Genomic DNA, 14639 nt, shown 5'->3' on the forward strand with positions numbered 1-14639 from the left:
GAATAAATAAGATTTTTAAAAAAATACTGAGAGCTTGAGCCAAGGTTAAGTAGTAAAAAAAAAAAAAAAAGGAAATATGGGGAAAGTATCTCTTGTGGAGGTGGAACTGATACTTTCATAAATGGTCGGAACTCGGGGGTGTTGGGTCAAGGGTGGGGAGAATTCAAGATGATGGAAAGCACTCACGCTCTTAGATACAAACATAAATGGGTATAAACTTTTAATTATTTATTTATTTGTTTTTAAAGGTTTTTATTTATTTGTTAGAGAAAGTGAGTGAGTGAGCAAGCACAAGCAGGACGACTGACAGGCAGAGGGAGAAGCAAGCTGACTGAGCCACCCAGGTGCCCCAGGCATACACTTTTTAAAGGACTATAAATGTTTATTACTTTTGATCAGTTTCACCTCTGGGGAATACTCCACACACAGGTTGTCTAAGGGCATGTATGTTTATAATGGCAACATCATACAGTTGACCCTTGAACAGCATGGGTTTGAATTGTGCAGGTCCATTTATACATGGATTTTTTTTTTACAGTAGAGGACTGTAAATGTATTTTCTTTTACTTATGACTTTCTTAATCGCGTTTTCTCTGGTTTTATTGTATATAATACATATATAAATACAGTATATACAGTATATAATACATATATAAAATACATGTTGGGGGGGCGCCTGGGTGGCTCATTGGGTTAAGCCGCTGCCTTCGGCTCAGGTCATGATCTCAGGGTCCTGGGATTGAGTCCCGCATCGGGCTCTCCGCTCGGCGGCGAGCCTGCTTCCCTCTCTATCTCTCTACTTGTGGTCTCTCTCTGTCAAATAAGTAAATAAATAAATAAATCTTTTTAAAAAAATAATAAAATACATGTTAATTGATTATTAATGTTTTCAGTATGGCTTCTGGTCAGTAGTAGGATCTTTATCAGTAGCTAAATCTTTGGGGAATCAGAAGTTATAAGTGGATTTTCGATGCACGGGGTGTTGGTGCCCCTAACCCATGTGTTCAAGAGCCAACTATAAATTGCAAAAACATGGGAGTACATGGACTATCCAGCAGTAGGAAATTAGTCAGATAAATTATGGAACCTGTATATGATGGAGTACTGCTTAGCTATCAAAATGGTAGATTAGTGGGGCACCTGGGTGGCTCAGTGGGTTAAGGCCTCTGCCTTTGGCTCGGGTCGTGGTCCCAGGGTCCTGGGATCGAGCCCCACGTCGGGCTCTCTGCTCTGCGGGGAGCCTGCTTCCTCATCTCTCTCTGCCTGCCTCTCTGCCTACTTGTGATCTCTGTCTGTCAAATAAATAGATAAAATCTTTTTTAAAAAAATGGTAGATAAGCTAACAAGGTGTATTCGTATATGCTGATATGAAAATGTATTCAGGATATACTGTTGAAAACTAGATTACTCGAAAGTATGTACAGAAAGGGTTGCAGATTCAGATCGTATAAAGGCCAGATAGGTATGAGTAAAATGGACACGATAGGGACTGATGAATTGGAGAGCACATACCCAACTAAAGGAATCAGTCACTGTTTCTTGCCATAGAATAGAGTTACTAAAGGGAGAGATGGAGGATAATTTTCACGTTGTACTTGTTTGTGCTTAGGTGTTTGAATTTTTTTAGTTGAGTGTACTGTACTTTCATAATTAAAAGAAAAAAATCCACTTTTGAAAGGATGTATAAATCAAATGACATCCAAAATTCTGACTTGGGTAACTGGTGGTGCCATTGACTAATACAGGAAATAGAGGAGTGGTTTTGGAGAAAAGAAGGAATTGGAAGAGAAATGTTGATAAGGGTTTGCATTATCTGTTGTAGGAAATATGAAAAGTAGCTGACTAGAGACATTTCAGAACTGTTGAGAAGCCTTTGAGGGTCCAGCTCATGTTGGAGACTGTTCTTTGTTATAGCAGCATCAATTGGCACAGTTGTGTTATTTGTCAGGGAACTAAGAAGGTAGATGATAGAATTGACTCAGGATTGGGATCTTGTTTTCTGGATGTGTTGGAAAGATTGGGAATTGAAGGTGTCAGCAAGGTGGGGGAAAGGTTGAAGTTGGAGCTTCAACTGAGAGAGAGCCCGATGTGGGGCTCCATCCCAGGACCCTGGGATCATGACCTGAGCTGAAGGTAGAGGCTTTAACCCACTGAGCCACCCTTTTATAGCAGAGGATTGTGATTATTTAGTCTCTGGTTTGGGGGATATCCCAAAGCGGCTCTACAAAGGCTTGAATTTTCTTTGCAATTTGTGGTGGGGTGTTTTGTTGTTGTTGTTGTTTGTTTCTTTCTTTCTTTCTAGTAATCTCTATACCCAATGTGGGCTCAACTTACGAGCCAGAGATCAAGAGTCGTGGGGTTGTTTTTTTTGTTTTGTTTTGTTTTTTAAGATTTTATTTGTTTATTTGTTGGGGAGAGAGAGGGAGCACATAAACAGGGGAAGTGGTAGGTAGGGAGGAGAAGCAGACTCCCTGCCGAGCAAGGAGCCTGATGCGGGACTCAATCCCAGGACTCTGGGATCATGACTTGAGCTGAAAGCAGATGCTTAACCAACTAAGCCACCCAGGTGCCCTGGAAATTCACGTTTTATCTTTAAAAGTTAATCTGAGTTTGCATTTGACTTATCTGTACTTTTACATACTTGACATTTCTTACAAACTATTTTATTTTCATTTTTAAAAAATAATTTATTTATTTGAGAGAAAGCATGAGCTAGGGGAGAGGCAGAAGGCAAGGCACAGCAGACTCCCCACCAAGCAGGGAGCCTGACATGGGGCTCAATCCCAGGACCCTGAGATTGTGACTTGAGCCAAAATCAAGAATCAGATGCTTAATTGACTGAGCCACCCAGGTGCTCCCAAATTATTTTATATCATCCCCCAACTTCCATCTTCAAATACAGTTGCTAATGGAGGGAGATGTACCACACTGCATATACGTTACCTTCCTTTTTAAAGCACGGGGGCTGATGACGGCCAAAACTAAAGCCAAGAGAGGCTTAATAGATTGGGAAATAGAAATTAATGGGCTTACAGGCTTTTATATTTCCTTGAGGTCAGAGGGAATGAAAAAACTGAACAGATACAAGGTTGTGATTAAAAAGTAGGATACCGGGGGTGCCTGGGTGGCCCAGTGGGTTAAGCCTCTGCCTTTGGCTTAGGTCATGATCTCAGGGTCCTGGGATCGAGCCCCCCCCCCAAATGGGGTTCTCTTCTCAGCAGGGGGCCTGCTTCCTCCTCTCTCCGCCTGCCTCTCTACTTGTGATCTCTGTCAAATAAATTAATAAAATCTTTTTTTTTTAAAGTAGGATACTGGAATTGAAACTTTCAGAAGTGAATGTGTTTTCAGTTAAAGACAACATTCTGGATACAGCCTTGGATATGTTTGCTAGAGTGGAACTGCAAACCATGGGCATGAAATTAGAAAGGATTTTCGATCGGTAGTGCACGTGAACAGTAGAGTAACCCACCATGATGGGGAGGGATTTGGAGCCAAGATGGAGGCTCTGCCAGGTGTGTAGGTCCTTGGTGAATGTGAGTAGATTCATGATGGTGAGTAGAGGCGGCTTGTGGGAGGCGAGGCAAGTAATGTAAATGAGGTGGGCCAGGTGTGGATTGTAGTAAATGAGAAGAGTACAGATTCCATCTGAAGAGTCCTATGCTTCATTTGATCATTGTCCTAAGGAAATGAGCGTAGTGTTGCTAGGTAGTCTTAATTTTTCAAAAAAAATTCTGTGAGCCAGTCATAAACCTCTATCTGCAGGCCAAGTCTACCTCCCAGGGCAGCTGGTTTCCAACCTCTGAGAACAAGTCTCAAAATAGGGGGGGATTTTTTTTTTTCCAAGGGAGAGTAAATAACTTGATAGCAGCAGAGGACAGCCTAGAAGGCTGACTCTTTTTCCCCTCAAAACAAGTTGATGAGAGTGTAAGAAACTTCTGACTAGGGCTGTTAAGGATTTGTAGTGTGCTGTGACACAAAATGTGACATCTTTTGCACTAAAAGGACATCAATCATGGAGTTGAAAGTCACATATGAGATGTTTCCTACATACACAAAAAACTACTTTTGTTTAAAATTTTGTTGATTTTGTTGATTTGAACATGCTTCTGTTTTTAATTAATAGTAATAAGGTCCACATAGGGTCTATGCCCTACCAAAGTTAATAGAACGGTATATCTAATTAGCATTGACTCTTGGCATTCTGATCCTTCACACATAATATCACATTACATATAAACATATTTCTGTAGCATTTTCCTTTTTTTAAAAAAGATTTTATTTATTTGACGGACAGAGATCACTAGTAGGCAGAGAGGCAGGCAGAGGGAGGGGGGAAAGCAGGCTCCCTGCTGAGCAGAGAGCCCAATGCGGGGCTCCATCCCAGGACCCTGGGATCATGACCTGAGCCGAAGGCAGAGGCTTTAACCCACTGAGCCACCCAGGCACCCCTGTAGCATTTTCTATAACTCCATCAACTTATCCTGCATTATCATGTGTATGTGTGTGTGTGTGTGTGTGTGTGTGTTTATACAGTATGTAGCACTGAGACTGGACTCTTCAGGCAGTGAGTGGAAGATGAGTACCACTCCACATACAAGTGCACCCGGAAGGGGGTAGGACATAGAAGAGAACGGCCTTGTACTCAAGTGGTGGTATTGAGCTGCACACTCTGAATAGAGCTCAAGCACTTGTGCCTTCCAGCTCCCACATAGGTACTGAATCCATCTCAGAGTCTCTCTTTATTCTCAAGGAGCATTTGAAAAGAGCATTAATAATCAGGGAAACCTGAAACGGGATTGGAGCTATTTGCAGTAGTCTCAGAAGGCACAAAACATTTCAAGTCTATGAAAGGAGGGAGGCACATAGATCAAGAAATCCCTTCTGAAAAACACAATGCTAACATTTTGTCAGTCTTCACAGAACCGTTAAGGCATAAGTTGTTGGTAATGTTTGGTTAAATTTGAAGTGAACTGCATCGTCTGTACCAGAAGGTGATACCAAGCTATTCATAATATTTCTTTTCCCAAAGAATTTCCTAGCAAGTTCCTCCTCCAGTGCTCTTGTTTGTTTATTTTCCTTAGAGAAATTTGTTTTATTATTTTTATTACAGGTCTGTGAATCGTCAGGCTTACATACTTCACAGCATTCACCATAGCACATACCCTCCCCAATGTCCATGACCCAGCCACCCTCTCCCTACCCCCCACCCCCCCGCAGCAACCTCTAGTGCTCTTTAAACCAAAAATCAGCTCTGATAAGCCATCTTCAAGGTAGGCCTAGGATAGGTAGATCATTGTGTCATTAAACCTGAGAGCCTGAACTTACAGAGTGCTCAGTGGGACCCTACAATCTAGATAAAGATAGAGAATAACTTTACGAAAAGTGGAAAAAACAAAAACCCCCAAAAAACTCCTGAGAGGGTTTTTTTTTTCCCCACTTTCATTTGAGTAACTCCCAACCCTGTGTGAGCTCTGATAGTTGTTCTGCTTCTAGGACCCCTTGTGGAATCTCATTCTAAACATGTGCAGTTTAGTGTTCAGCCAAAGACTCAAGGGAGCCTGTCTGCAGATCTTAAGTTGTTAAGTGGAGTAGAGTTAACATACAGTGTTGAATTGGTTTCAGATGTACAATAGGATTCAAACAGTTCTGTACATTTCTCAGTGCTCTCATCAAGATAAGTGTATTCTTTAATCCTCATCACCTATTTCACCCAACACCAAACCCACCTCTCCTCTGGCAACCACCAGTTTACTCTCTGTATTTAAGAGTCAGTCTTTTCGTCCATCTCTTTTTTGTTCTTTTGTTTTGTTTCTTAAATTCTACATGTGAGTGAAATCATAACGGTGTTTGTCTTTTCTCTGACTGGCTTGTTTTGCGTGGCATTATACTCTAGCTCCATCCATGTCAGGGCAAATGGCAAGATTTCATTCTTTTTTGTGGCTGAGTGGTATTCTGTGAGAGAGAGAGTGTGTGTGTGTGTATGTGACACACGTGTCTTTTTTATGCATTCATCTGTAGATGGACATTTGGGCTGCTTCCATATCTTGACTGTTCTAAATAATGCTGCAATAAGCATAGGGCTGCATATATCTTTTCAAATTCCTGTTTTCTGGGCCCCTGGATGGCTCAGTGGGTTAAAGCCTCTGCCTTCGGCTCGGGTCGTGATCCCAGGGTCCTGGGATCGAGCCCCATATCCGGCTCTCTGCTCAGCAGGGAGCCTGCTTCCTTCCTCTCTCTCTGCCTGCCTCTCTGCCTACTTGTGATCTCTCTGTCAAATAAATAAATAAATAAAATCTTCAAATTCATGTTTTCCCCTTTTTTTGGGTCAATAGACACATGAAAAGACATTACTATCATCGGGGAAATGCAAATCAGAACCACAATGAAATATTGCCCTACAGTTTTAGAATAGCTAAAGAGCATTAGAAACAAGTGTTGGTGAGGATGTGGAGGAAAAGGAACCTTTGTGTCTCCTGGTGGGTATGCAAATTGGTGTAGACATTGTAGAGACATTATGGAGATCCCTCAACAAATAAAAATAGAAATACCATATGATCCAGTAATTCCACTACTGGGTATGTACCCAGAGAAAATAAGAAACTTCATTTTTCTGTAGATATTTATCAGTCTTTTCCTTTATGATTTCTGTCTTTGGTATAGTGTTTAAGAGAGCTCTCCCACCCCTAAGATAGCCAACTGTGTTCTCTTCTAATGCCTATCATATTTTAAATATTTGAATGTTTATCAGTTTTTTTTTTAATTCTATTTATTTGACAGACAGAGATCACAAGTAGGCACAGAGGCAGACAGAGAGGAAGGAAGGGAAGCAGGCTCCCTGCCGAGCAGAGAGCCCGATGCGGGGCTCAATCCCAGGACCCTGGGATCATGACCCGAGCCGAAGGCAGAGGCTTTAACCCACTGAGCCACCCAGGCACCCCTGTTTATCAATTTTTAAAACTAGATCCTGTGGTATAAGATAAATCTAACTTATTTTCTCTTCCAAATGACTAGCCAAAGTGTCCCAAGTTCTATTTATGGAATAGTCTTGTCCTTTCTTACTAAATGAAATGATACCTTTATCATGTACTCAAGTCTTATATATTCCTGAATCTATTTGGGGGTTTTCTGTTCTCTTTTATTTATCTATTTGTCTAATCTGCACTATTATCACCTGATAGTGTCACTGTGCTTATCACTCAGACTTTATAATTTTAAATTCCTTGGCTTTCTTTGCTCAATTATTAAATAAACTCTGAGATAATTTTTGTTAGATTCTAACTTGTTACCAAATAAATAGTATTGAAATCTTACTTAATGTATGGATTAATTTAGAGAGAGGATATATCTTTATAATATTACATTTCTTCCTCTAGGAGCTTTTTCATTTATTCACATTTTCTTTTACTCAATAAAGGCTACTAGTCTTCTTTGGATAATTTCTAGGTATCTTTAGTCTATTCCTGTACATAGATTTTATAGTTTTTGTTGCTTTTGAGCATCTGTCTTTTTGTTACTAAGTTTATTCCTAGACAGTTTTAAAGTTTTGCTGCTATTATACATGTGCTCGTTTCTTCCCTAACTGGCTATTAAATCTCAGGTTTCCAATCCGTTTGCATATGAGTAGGTGATTCAGTATTATTTGTAGGTAAATACAATGCTTAAACTATTTCCATATATTCATTTCTAAGTCAGTCTTCTGTGACTATTCTGTAAGTTTGGCCAGTATGATACAATAAGGTTCTTTTTTAAAAATCTGTTAGTGAGGGGTGCCTGGGTGGCTCAGTGGGTTAAAGCCTCTGCCTTCGGCTCAGGTCATGATCCCAGGGTCCTGGGATCGAGCCCCACATGGGGCTTTCTTCTCTGCAGGGAGCCTGCTTCCTCCTCTCTCTCTGCCTGCCTCTCTGCCTAGTTGTGATTTCTCTCTGTCAAATAAATAAAATATTTTTAAAAAAATCTGTTAGTGACCTTCCTTAGACTGGGGCCAAGATACACGTGTGAAGTTTCATGTGAAGTTTCAGTCTCTCACATCTTTTTTTTTAAAGATTTTATTTATTTATTTATTTGACAGAGAGATCACAAGTAGACAGAGAGGCAGGCAGAGAGAGAGAGAGGAAGCAGGCTCACTGTTGAGCAGAGACCCCGATGCGGGACTCGATCCCAGGACCCTGAGATCATGACCTGAGCCGGAGGCAGCGGCTTAACCCACTGAGCCACCCAGGCGCCCCAGTCTCTCACATCTTTGAAGAGAATAAAATCTCTCTTAATCCGGCTTCAACTTCCTGCTGCTGTTCTTGCTCTTTCTCTTCTTCACAGCCAGACTTTTTTTTTTTAATTCTGATAAAATGTACACAGCATAAGCATTTTCCTTTTTAACTGTTTTTAAGAGTATAATTCAGTGGCATTAAGTACATTCAAAATGTTGTGCAACTGTAACCGCCATCCATTTCCAGAACTTCCTCATCATCCCATAACAGAAACTCTACATCCATTAAACGATAAACCCATTCTCCCATTCCCACCAGCCCTCGGCAACTTCTGTTCTACTCTCTGTAAATTTGCCCCTTCTAGGCACCTCATTTAAGTGGAATCAGAGTATATGGAATATTTGTCCTTTTGTGTCAGGCTTATTTCATCTAGCATAATGTTTTCAAGGTTCATCCGTGTTGTAGCATGATCCGAATTTCTTTTTTTTTTTTAAATGAGTAACATCTCTCCTGTTCTTAACTTGCCATTCATGCCTCATTCAGCCTTAATTTGGCTTCTTCCTTGTCCAGTACACCAAGTGAATAGGATCACATAATTGCCAGATACGGTTTGCTCTTTTCAGTCGTTATCTTGGCCTCACCCCAGTATTTGACATCACTGACCATTCCTTCCTTGAAACTATGTTATGATTGGCTTTGTAACTTTTAGCGCTTATATTCCTCCTACCTGGTAGATCATGCCTTCTCAGTCTCCTTTGCTGAATGTCCTTTTTGCCTGTTCTTCTAACTTAACTTCAGCAGCCTCTTTCCTGATAACTCAGTTTTTTTTTTAATTACTCAGTTTTATTCTGAGCCACAATCAATATCCCCATCCACCTGCTGAACATTTCCTCTCGGATATCCCGGTGGAACTTCAGACATACTTCTTACACTGAGTGTTCTTCTGTCCTTCTCTATCCCAGCTTTCCCCCTCCCTCCTTTACTCAATTCAGTCCTTTACTGTTTGCAGTCTGGGTTTAATGGGGTCACTGGTGTTACCCAGTAGCTATACCTAGAAACCTCAAAGTTATTTTTCCTTCTTTCCCTTGAATAAATCTCTGACTTCTGGTAAATCACTAAAGCCCTCATTATATTTTGTCTGGATTTTTACAGTAAATAGTCACCTGGCTAATGTTCCAGCCTCTAGACTTACTAACCTGTCATTCACATTCTTGTCAGATAGACCTCTTTTGTAAAAAATTTAGAAATTCATCTTTCTTATAAAAAGGTCAAGCAATATGGAAATATCTAAAATTAAAAATTAAAGTTTCTGCCTATCTTCTGTCCCCATCTCCCATAGTTTCATTCACCACAGGTAATATGTATCCTTGCCATGCTTGTTTCTGTACTAGTATAAAGCATTTGATAATGATGTGGTTTTTTTTTAACTTTTTTTTTTCAAGAAGTGCCATTTTCAGGGGCGCCTAGGTGACTCAGTGGGTTAAAGCCTCTGCCTTCAGCTCAGGTCATGAACCCAGGGTCCTGGGATCGAGCCCTGCATCGGGCTCTCTGCTTAGCGGGGAGCTCCCCCTTTCTCTCTCTGCCTCTCTGCCTACTTGTGATCTCTCTCTGTCAAATAAATAAAATCTTTTAAAAATAAAAAAAATTGCCATTTTCAGAGATAATATTCTGTAAGTTGCTCTTTGCTCATGACTATATCATAATTGTTTTTGAAATAATTTTAGACTCAAGAAATTACAAAAATAGTACAGAGTCCTGTGTACCCTTCACCCAGCTTTCTCCTGTGGTGACGTCTTACATAGCTATTGTTTACTATCAAAACCAGGGTAATTGATTTGGTATATTACCAGTAACTAGATTACACGCTTTATTCAGTTTGCACTTTTTAAGGAAATCTATATTCATTTTTTTTTTTGTGTGTGTGTGTACAGTTTTATGCAGTTTATGCCATCGTGTAGCCCCCACTGCAGTCAAGATTGAGAACTGTTCTGTCACCACAAAAGAACTCTCTGATGCTCCCTCTCTCTATCCGCATCCCCCCACATGTGCCTACCACTGTCTTGTCCCTTGGCAACCACATATCTGTTCTTCATCTTTATAGTTTTGACATTTGAGCATTTTTTGTTTTTTGTTTCTGCTTATTTTTAATTTTATTTACATTCAGTTAACACACAGTGTATTATTGGTTTCAAGGGTAGAGTTCAGTAATTCATCATCTTATATAAGACCCAATGCTCATTACATCACATGCCCTCTTTAATGCCCATCACCTAGTTACCCCATGCCCCTACTCCAGCAACCCTCAGTTTGTTTCCTGTGGTTAAGAGTCTGCTTTGGTTTGTCTCCCTCTCTGGTTCTGTCTTGTTTTGTTTGTCTTTCCCTTCTTCTGTGCTCCTCTGTTTTGTTTCTTAAATTTGACATATGAATGAAATATAGTATTTGTCTTTCTCTGACTTCTTTCACTTAGCATAATACCCTCTAGTTCCATCCATGTTGTTGCAAATGGCAAGATTTCATTCTCTTTGATGGCTGAGTAGTGTTCCATTGTATATATATACCACATCTTCTTTATCCATTCATCTGTTGATGGACATCTGGGCTCTTTCCATAGTTTGGCTATGGTGGACATTGCTGCTATGAACATTGGGGTGTAGATGTCCCTTCGGATTGCTACATTTGTATCTTAGGGGTAAATACCTAGTAGTGCATTGCTGGGTGATAGGGTAGCTCTATTTTTAACCTTTTGAGGAACCTCCATGCTGTTTTCCAGAGTGACTGCACCAGCTTGCATTCCCACCAACAGTGTAAGAGAGTTCTCCTCTCTCCACCCCGTCTCCAATATCTGTTGTTTCCTGACTTGTTGACTTTAGCCGTTCTGACCTGTGTGAGGTGGCATCTCACTGTGGTTTTGATTTCTATTTACCTTATGCCGATATTTGAACATGTTCAGATGCTCAGCATCACTCGGCAATATATTTTTGACATTGATTTTTTTCACTAAGCATAATTGTCCTGAGAGCTGTTCAAATTGTTGTATGTATCAGTAGTCATTTTTTCCGATCGTTAGTAGCATTCCATTGTGCCCGAGTTTGTTCAGCCATTCACTCAGTGAAGGACTGTTAGGCTTCCAGTACTTTGTATTGTAAATAAAGCTGCTGTGAACATTTGTGTACAGGATTTTGTATGAGTATAAATTTTCATTTCCCAGGGATAAATAAATGTCCAAGAAGATGATAGTACATATATGTTTTGTAAGAAACTGCCAAACTCTTCTCCTGTGTGTCTGTACCATTTTATATTTCTACAAGCAATAGATGAATGATCTAGTTTGTCTTTAGTATTTAGTATTATCATTGTTGTTGTTTTTTTCATTTGAGTCATTCTTTAATCTCATTGTGGCTTTATTTTGCGTTTCCCTAATGGCTGTTGACGTTAAACGTCTTTTCTTACGCTTATGTGCCATCCATGTATTTTCTTTGTTGAGGTGTCTGTGCATTTCTTTGCTCCAGTTTTAATTGTGCTGCTTTCTTTTTGTGTGTGCATTAATGAGTTTGAGAGTTCTTTATTTTAGGTACTTGTTCTTTATTATATGTTTAATTTTTTAGAATTATGAAACCAAAATTTATTGAAGTATAGTTGACATATGTCATGTTGGTTTCAGGTGTATAACATAGGGACTCAGCAGTTCCATACATTATGCTTTGCTCACCATATAAGTGTAGTTACCACCTCTCATCATAGAACATTATTACAATATTATTGATTATGTTCCCAGTGCTATACTTCTTATCCCCATGACTGACTTATTCTATAACTGAGTGTTGGCAAGGATGTGGAGAAAAAAGAACCCTCATGCAGTATTACTGGGAATGTAAGTTGGTGTAACCACTGTGGAAAACAGTAAGGAGGTTCCTCAGAAAATTAAAAATAGAAATACCATACAATCCAGTAACCCCACTGCCGGTTTTTATCCAAAGAAAATGAAAACACTAATTTGAAAAGATATATGGACCCCTATGTTTATTGTAGCATTATTTACAGTAGCCAAGAAATGGAAGAGATGGAATAGATCAGGTAGATGTATGATTTACAAAGATTTTCTCCTAGTCTTTGTCTTCTTAGTCTCTTGACTGTATCTTTGGAAGAACAGAAATGTTTAATTTTGATAAAGTCCAATTTATAAATTTTTTTCTTTTATGGAGTACACTTCTGGTATATCTCTAGGAAGTCTGCTTAACCCCAGGTCACAAAGGTATTTTTTCCTCTTATATTTTCTTTTAAAAGCTTATAGTTTTAGTGTTTCACATTTAAATCCATAATCCATTTTGAATTAATTTTTGTGTATGGTATGAGATTTTGGTTGAGGTTCATTTTGTTTTGCCTGTGGATGTCCAGTTGTTCCATTTCATTTGTTGGGAAGGCTATCCTTTCTCCATTGAATTGCTTTGAGCACCTTTGTCAAGAATCAGTTGAGTGTATGCATCTATTTCCAGGTCTATTTTGTTCCACTGATCTACGTATTTATCCCTCTGCACAGTACAATGATTATTTTAGCTATGTATAATAAGTCTTGTCATCAGGTAGAGTGATTCCTCTCATTTAAATCTTTTTATAAATGGTTTTCTTATTCTTTTGCCTTTTTTTTTTTTTTTTTTTTAATATTTTATTTATTTGACAGAGAGAAATCACAAGTAGGCAGAGAGGCAGGCAGAGAGAGAGGAGGAAGCAGGCTCCCCGCAGAGCAGAGAGCCCGATGTGGGGCTCGATCCCAGGACCCTGGGATCATGACCTGAGCCGAAGGCAGAGGCTTTAACCCACTGAGCCACCCAGGCGCCCCTCTTTTGCCTTTTTTTTAAGATTTTATTTATTTGACAGACAGAGATCACAAGCAGGCAGAGACGCAGGCAGAGAGAGAGAGGAAGGGAAGCAGGCTCCCTGCTGAGCAGAGAGCTGGATGCGGGGCTCGATCCGAAGGCAGAGGCTCAACCCCCTGAGCCACCCAGGCACCCCCCCCTTTTTTTTAAAGATTCTTTTGCCTTTACACATAAATTTTATTATTTTTTTAAGATTTTATTGATAGCACAAGTAGGCAGAGGGAGAGAAGGAAGCAGGTTCTCTGCTGAGCAGGGAGCCCGATATGGGGGCTCAATCCCAGGACCCTGGGGTCATGACCCCAGCTGATGGCAGATGCTTAACCTACTGAGCCACCCAGGAGCCCCTGCACATAAATTTTAGAAGAATATTTATATCTACAGAAAAGTCTTGCCGGGATTTTGATAAGAATTGAGGTAAATGTATAGATCAGTTTGGGGGAAAAGTGGTATAATTATTGATTCTGTCTTATTATTAGTACATACTGCTCTCTCATTCTTTTTAATGTATTCCATGGCATAGATATATGTATCTTAATTTACTTAACTATCCCCCATTGGGTATTTAAAGTATTTCTATAATGCTGGCTTGTGAACAGCTTTTCACTATTTTTATATTTCATTGATATCATTATGCATTTATAGGAGTATTTTTGTAGGAAATTTTGATCTGTGTTCTAAAATTGTGTTCTAGGGACGCCTGGGCATCTCAGTGGGTTAAAGCCTCTGCCTTCGGCTCAGGTCATGATCTCAGGGTCCTGGGATTGAGGCCCGCATCGGGCTCTCTGCTCAGCAGGGAGTCTGTTTCCCCCTCTCTCCTGCCTCTCTGCCTACTTGTGATCTCTCTCTCTGCCAAATAAATTTTTAAAAAATGTTTAAAAAAATTGTGTTCTAAAAATCTGTACACCTTTTATAGTGAAAAACAACAGTGAAGAGAATGCTTGTTTGCCTTCGACCTCTATGACATCAGGAATTAGCAATGTTTAAAAATCTTTGCCGATGAAATTATTTCTGTAAAATTCAAGTATATAACTTAAACTAAACTTTTCCATCTTAAAAAATTACATGCTTGTTTCAAAAAAAAAAATCAAGCCATACAGAATTGTATTAAATGAAAAGGAAAAATCTTCCTGTCTTTCTCCTTTTCCCATCCCATTTCTAGGGTGGCCACTGTCAGGTTTGGGATGAAGCATGGACCTTTTTCTATACATACCATATACTTTTTTCTTTTTTTGACAAAAGAAATCATACATTTACATTCCGTTCCACAGTTTTCTTTTTTTCACTTGATAATGTGTTATGGATAATTTTCATTCATGTATGTGATCTTGTTTAAGTAAAATCTGTTCATCTGTGACTCAAAGAAAAAAGAGCTCAATGAATGTCATTATGAATGCTTCTGCAATAAACATCTAGAATGGCTTTCCACTTAAAAAAAAATATTGCTGAAGTCGAGGGAGATTGCGCAATGGTAACTGATTTTTCATTTTTATGAGACTGCTGCTTTCTTTGTTCCAGAATTCAGTTTCTACTTATATTTGGTAGGGAATAGACATGTGATGTC

General features: G+C 39.5%; 1 protein-coding gene across 5 annotated transcripts in view; it reads left to right on the forward strand.

Annotated features, from left to right (window-relative positions):
- Positions 1 to 14639, forward strand: part of TAF1 (TATA-box binding protein associated factor 1) — a 75132-nt gene that overhangs the window by 42440 nt on the left and 18053 nt on the right. The window lies entirely within an intron of this gene.

This window comes from Meles meles, chromosome X (assembly GCF_922984935.1).
Source record: "Meles meles chromosome X, mMelMel3.1 paternal haplotype, whole genome shotgun sequence".
Taxonomy (NCBI): domain Eukaryota; kingdom Metazoa; phylum Chordata; class Mammalia; order Carnivora; family Mustelidae; genus Meles; species Meles meles.